The sequence below is a fragment of the Phasianus colchicus genome, chromosome 5, assembly GCF_987193195.1.
Source record: "Phasianus colchicus chromosome 5, bPhaCol1.hap1.1, whole genome shotgun sequence".
NCBI classification, from domain to species: Eukaryota; Metazoa; Chordata; class Aves; order Galliformes; family Phasianidae; genus Phasianus; species Phasianus colchicus.
In genome coordinates, this window is record NC_143440.1 from 60681977 (window position 1) to 60688447 (window position 6471).

The following is a 6471-nucleotide window of genomic DNA, read 5'->3' on the forward strand; positions in this document are numbered from 1 at the left end:
GCCTGGAAGGCAGGTGGGCTTCTGCTACTGGGAGCAGAAGTTCAGTGCTGGAAATCCAGACAGAACATCAGAACATCCCTCACAATCTTCATTGGCCACTTATAATTTTATTGCTAAATGTGTTTGTATTTGAAATACTTTGCGTTTTAACACAAGCACGTATATTTTGAATATTTGAAACTGATCCGTGCAGTTAGGTATTCCAGATAGCAGTTTTGCACAAACAAGCTGTGAGAGAAGTCTCCCATCCCTGAAGTGCTCTCAGTGTGCATAGCAATGAACACATGAAGTAAGAGCAGGCAATTTGTTTATTTAAGCTTACCATGGATTTTTCCCTTTGATAATCAGAATCAAAGTGTAATAAAGATTCAGAAAATTGCCCAGATTGGCGTCAAGTGCTCAGAGGAGCTGTGCATGCTGGATGCTGAGCAGAGATGTTCCCACTGCTTCTGGAACTCACACTCTGCACACAGGAGAACTTCTCCACCCATGGAAAGTCCCAGATTGCACAGAAGTACCAGTGTCTATTTTTTCCAGACTAGAAATTGTGGAGAAGCTCTTTGACAGGTGCTCACAGCCCTCCTGTACTTCGAATGCACTTCAAGTTAGGTTTTCTCGCAGACATTTCCTCTCCCACGTACTGGGGAGGTGGACACGCTGCAGGGGTGCAGACTGGGAAATGGGGACGTTCTCAGAGGACCCCACAATGGCACTGACTGGATTTTGGTCCCATGCCTGGCATGCAGGGGACGGCTGGTGGCAGCAGAAGACACTCTGCCCACAGTTCGTCCAGGAGGTCGGCTGCCCTACAGCATGCAAGGGGTTAATGAGTACTTGCGCGTTCATCAGGGCACAGAAAGCTACTTTGCCTTGACTGTGCATGCACAGGGAGGAATCTGCTATTTATATTCAGTGTAAACTGTTGAATGGGCAAATATTCTCCAAGCCTGAGGCAGGTCACCGTAATTATTCCCACCTGGCAGGAGCCTTGTGCTTGGCCAAGGAGAAGCAAAGCGCTGCCCCGTGAGATGCAGCGCTCCGTGCCTGCAGTTGAGCTGCACGCAGCCCTGGGGACAGCCCCAGGCACAGCCCTGCTGCTGGCTCCTGCTGGGCCCTTGGGCAGGCTGAGCTGACATAAACCCCAACCAAAGCAACACGCAGCTTGTGGATGCCTCTCAGTTGCACTTTATTGCTTGCAGGGTTTCAGTCTTGGTTTTTGACAGAGGGGAAGGTCACCATTCTACTTGGATAAAAGTAGAGGAAGGAGAGGAGATACTTCTTTTGGTCTCAGGACCCCAAAATACGTTAACTGGGAGACAAACCTGCACCTGCCTTCGCCACCACCCCGCAGGACAGGTGTGACCATGAGCTCAGCTCCTTTCACACTGCTGCTGCTCCCTCCCAGGTGCAGCTCCCTGGGCACCAGCCCGAGTCCACCCAGGCACTGGTCCATGCATAATTAAATTCGGAATCAGGAGGAGAGGTCACCTATGCAAAAGCCCAAGCTGCTTAGCTTGCCCACAGACCTCCCAGAGTATGGGGCCAGTAAGCTGCTTACAGAGCATCTCGTTAATAGCCACTAATCTTTAACCGTTTCCTTCCTGTTAATTACAGAGCCGTGTCAAAGCCCAGTGCCTTCTGTAATTGCTTTCATGGGAAAAGGTGAACTGGATTGTTTTTTTTTATTACTGTTCTCCCCTCCGCTCACTCCCCTCCAGCCATGACATTTTCCTTTCACCTGCAATGCAGCATTATCTGTGAATGATGTGCCTCCTGCTTGTCCAGGATATTGTAGTTAGATGTAGCCCGATGGCATAGTAATGATATTGATTTCTCCCCACTGCAGCAGACGCTCTCATGTCCAGCCATGAAGAACTTGAGAAATGCCACAGAGATAAGCCGTCTGCAGGGCTGCCGTCCTGTGCCTGGGCAGTGCCAGCTCTGTGCTCAGTGAGCCACGGACTGGGACCCAGCATGGGCTCCGGTGCTGTGCCTTGGCTTTCTCCAAGCAGCAGCACCAATCCAGCTGGGAATGGGGGTCACTCCAGGCAGCCCCGGCTCCCTTTGGTCACTGCATCCAGTGTGACTTCCAGCCTGGGGGCATGGCCCCGCCTTGGGGTGAGGATGTGCTGGGCTGTGGTGCTGCAGCACTCAGTTATCTGTCCCCTCCACCTCCCAAACTTGATCCTTTACGCTCTGTTAATCTACTGAAGGATGCCAGAGGAACCCGAACAAAAGGTCTGAAAAGCCCTGAGGTCAGACACAGCACGTCTCTGAGGTACAGCTGTGTGAAAAAAAAGTGATGCTGGAGAGAACTGCCAGCAGAAGGGAGCCCGAGGGGGGATCAGTTGGGCAGTGACAGACCGGCCAAGGCCAGCAGTGGGGCTGAGGGGTGCTGTTCTGTGGGTGGCGGCTCGGAGGGCTCAGCTCCAGGACCAGGGATGCTCCACATCTGGCAGCAGCTCACAGATGCTTGGTCTCCTCCGGCTCCCACCCACTGCCTGGTGGCCAACACGTCCTGGCATCAGTCCTCCTATGAAAGCCAAATGTGCGTGTTATTCCAATATGTATAATATGCAGTCGATAGCAGAGCTTTCTGCACAAGAAAGGTCACCTGAGACTCTTCCCTTTCTGAGCTAATAACCGCAGTCTCTCCAGTTGCCATTTAACTCTTCTAAGTAGCATTTTTTCTCAATTCCCCCCAAAACAATTACTGGAATAACAAAAGCATTTGCTAAGCAGAGCACAACAATCTCTTATTTGGGCAAAACCACCAACAGCCTGCGTAGTTTCCCCAAGCATCCATCCCCTCCCCTCTGTGCCTGTGGCCCTCTGCTCAGCCCCGCAGCTCATGGGCCATCACCCCACTCACCCACAGCACCGCCGTGCTCAGTGCAGCACACTGCACACCCCATAGGACAGCACACACGGGGTGCATCCTCTTATTAATTATCTCTGCATATGCAGTTACTGTCAAATAATAGCAGCTCCTTTTATTTCTAAAAGAATATGGCACGCATGCAAAGCGGTTTCAAGAAGATGTACCCTCAGGGCATATTATTATCTTAACTAAAATTCAAGTGCATACTTATTACCAAAATCTTAGTTTCAGAAATAGCTTCACGTTCACATATCGGAATTACAAACCACTACACAATTTGTTAGAATTCGTCTGCAAAACTGCTTTTAGTACGGCTTTTATAGTAGTCTTATTTATCTAATCTCCACAAGTCGTAATTCCTTTAGGATCGCTTTCCTCTTCATACGCTGCATCACGCCGAAAATAAATAAATAAAGAGCACAGCAGAATAAACAGAGGGGGTTTTCTTTGTGGGCCTGAAGATTCTGTTGAAATGCTGCATGTTATTCCTATTTGCTACAGCATTTCTAATGGGAACAGACACCCTCAGTGCACTGGAAGAGAGTCTCCGGGCAAAAGACTCAGGCACAACATCTCCCTTGGAAATGAGCAAACTGAATACGTAAAATAAAATATGTAAAATAAAAATATCATTGCTGTTTCTTGCAATTCCCAGAAAGTGTTGGCCAGAATGCTGGGGGAATGTTTCCTTGCCTACAGCAGAAAAAGCAGTAAAGGTGAGGTGGTGTCTGAGGTAGCTTTCTAAACATGACTCTCAGGGTTGTTTTAGTGACCTCAGGCTGAACCTGTCCCCATGTCAGCTTCTGAGCTGGAGACAGAGCACAGCGCAGTACCTGCCTGCTTTGGAGCATGCCTGATTCTCCTTTCTGAGCACTCAGCCCCGTGGCTTTGCATGAGGTAGTGGGACCCACCGTGGGTCCTGCAGAGCATGAGGTGTGGAAGGTCTCCAGCCCTGTGGGGGGCTCAGCCCCATGGTGGGCACAGCCCCATTCTGGGCAGAGCTCCTCAGTGCTCAGCCCCACACCCTCCACAGCCCAGCCAGGGCCCAGCATCCTCCGCAGCACAGCCTGATTCTGCACCACAGAATTTAGGCAGAAGGTGAAATTCTCTAGCACGGGATATCAGCTCTGATGGGCACACATGGGGATCAGCGATTTTTCCTCCGTATCCTCTCTCTCCCCTCTGTCAGTCCTAAAGGAGGAGAAGCTGAAGCCCACCGCAGCGTAGGAGCCTATTTCCCTTGTGCAGCTCCCTTTTATCAGAGGTAATTACTGGCTTTTAAAATAGCCTTGCTTCTCTCCTCATCTGACAGCCATAGGTTTGCCTGCCAAGGTGCCATTTGTCTCAGCATAACAAGAGGGAGATGAAGCCTCTCGTCCTTCAGCAGGGATGCAGTGAAACAGCTTCTCAGGTGACTGCAGGTTTAGCCTGATCCTAGAGCCCCAAGTAATGCTGCAGCAGCACTGGTGGGGAGCAGACTGGGGGCATCAAGTGCTGTGGGGCCAAAGCAGCTCTGTGGGCTCCCCATGGCGTGTCGGGGCAGCACTACGTCCCTGTCACATCAGGGACCCTGAGGGGAAAGGCTCTCACTGCCTTAAGATACGCAGCCAGATCCTATTTAACACGTGTTGAAAAGTTTGCAGTCTTCCTTTAATTTGACAAATTGCATTTATAGTCCAGAATCCGGGAGGTTGCTGTAAATGCAGACCCAGAGCTCACGCAGTGGCATCCTGAGGCAGAACCTGAGCGCTGCTGGCAGGGACAGACAGAGCCTCTGTGCTGCCCATCCAGTGCCCAGGGCAGGGACAGCAGCTCTGTGTGGCTCTGCAGGGCAGCCTCAGCTGCAGGACCTCACTGGTGGGATTTGCTTTTACCTTTGCATCAGCAGGGGAAGAAGTTGGGCTCCGGTCTCAGTGCGAAGAGAACAGAGCTTTCCCTGCAGCAGGAGCTCTGCAGCCAGCATGGTGCTGTGCTGGCAGGGCGCTGCAGGATGGGGCTGCTCCCAGCTGCTCTGCACAGCACCTCGGCGACTTCAGTAGAGAAATGTTGAACCTTCTGTCCCGCTGTCTGACCTAAGCAGCTAGCAAATATTAATTATAGTCTTGCAAGCTGTTCCAATCAAGATGGGAAACTGATAATTGAGTCATAAATCTCCAGGTGGAAAAGTTTCTGGAACTTGTTATCTTTTACATCATACCATCATTCTGCTCTTGTAGACTGGCCTAGGACAGGGTATTGAATTGCTTTTGGCAGTTTGCTTTGTGAATGTGTATCTTTATTATTTAAGCAAAATAAGACAGATCTGGCTGTACATCCTCAGTTCTTCTCGAGTCTATCTGTGACTCTACAGTGCTGCTAACAGTGTGCGAGAGCTGAATGAGCCACGTTAACAGGTGTTAATTAACTTGTACCTCGTTCCACTCTGTGTGTGAGTTCTGAGGCTGGAGGCTCCAAACTGAAGTATCCAACAGACTCCAAAGCAGCAAACTGGGATCTCACGCTGGAGACTGCTGTGCAGCGCTCACTTAACTTCTGACTTACGGTGTATTGTTTGCCCGTGTTCTTTGTTGCACTCTCTGAAGGCAGAACAATGGTCAGTGAATTTGAGTGAAGAAGCAAAACAAGTGTATTTCAGTTCACAGAAACGTGGGAATTATGCTTGGGAACAGAGCAGGGCAGAAACAGTAACCTATTTCTATCACATCACATAGCAAAGACTGTGATTCTTATCAGATTAATTCATTCATTTTTTATAAGCAGTCTTATGTGGCTGAACTGCTCTGTTCCAGGTTAAATAACCTCACAGTTCTTTAATATTTGCAGACCCTTGAAGCAGTTATTGAACTTGGAACACCGCCGCAGCACAGAGTGTGTGGTTTGCACAGGGATGCAGCAGCTGCCACGAGCCCAGCACCTGACAGAGCCCAGCAGCCCCCGAGCAGGAGGTACCCCTCAGTGTTCTGCCCCAGCACTGGATCAAGCAGGGACTGCTGGGCCCAGCACACTCACCCCACAGAGAGCAAGGAGTGCAGCATGGCGCAGGGCTGGGGGTACCCCATCGTGGTGTTTGCACTCACGAGTCCAGCAGCACCTGCAGGCACGCATCCTCAGGGTGTGTGGGTACAGGGTCTGTCCTTTGGGAAGTCTGTGAACAAAGCAGAAACAGCCATAAGGGAGGACAAGTGCTCCTGGCTTGTGTGCGGCCACTGGTTCACAGCGTAAGGAACACTACCCCTGTCTGACATCCCCCTAACAAACATATTGTGCAGCCATGCCAGTGTTTACTCAGCCTCCCAAGAAGCCAGCAGATTAGTTACTGTAGAATAGCATCTCACTGTGACATCAAAGGATTAAAAAAACGCCGCTGACCCAACAAGCAAGGACAATGCAAAGCTTAGTGGCAGTTCCACATCATAATGCCATTTATCAGCCTCTGACAAATTACTGATAATTCATATTGATTCTCTGGACTAGATGCAATGACCTGGAAAGTGAAATTCAGAGATCCACCGAACTGAAATTACAAACACGGCTGAGCTCATTAACTGCGAGCTGAGCTGTGCTGAGTATTTACCTCCGCGCACCGTTCC

The 6471-nt window shown here is 50.2% G+C and overlaps 1 long non-coding RNA gene across 1 annotated transcript; it reads right to left on the reverse strand.

Moving 5' to 3' along the window:
• Positions 1-385: 385 nt before the first annotated feature.
• LOC149917983 (uncharacterized) lies at positions 386-6239 on the reverse strand. Its single transcript, XR_016467390.1, has 3 exons — positions 5891-6239; positions 5293-5457; positions 386-2533 (listed from the first exon to the last, which is right to left on the reverse strand). It is a non-coding gene; the product is annotated as an uncharacterized LOC149917983 (long non-coding RNA).
• Between the last annotated feature and the right edge of the window lie 232 nt (positions 6240-6471).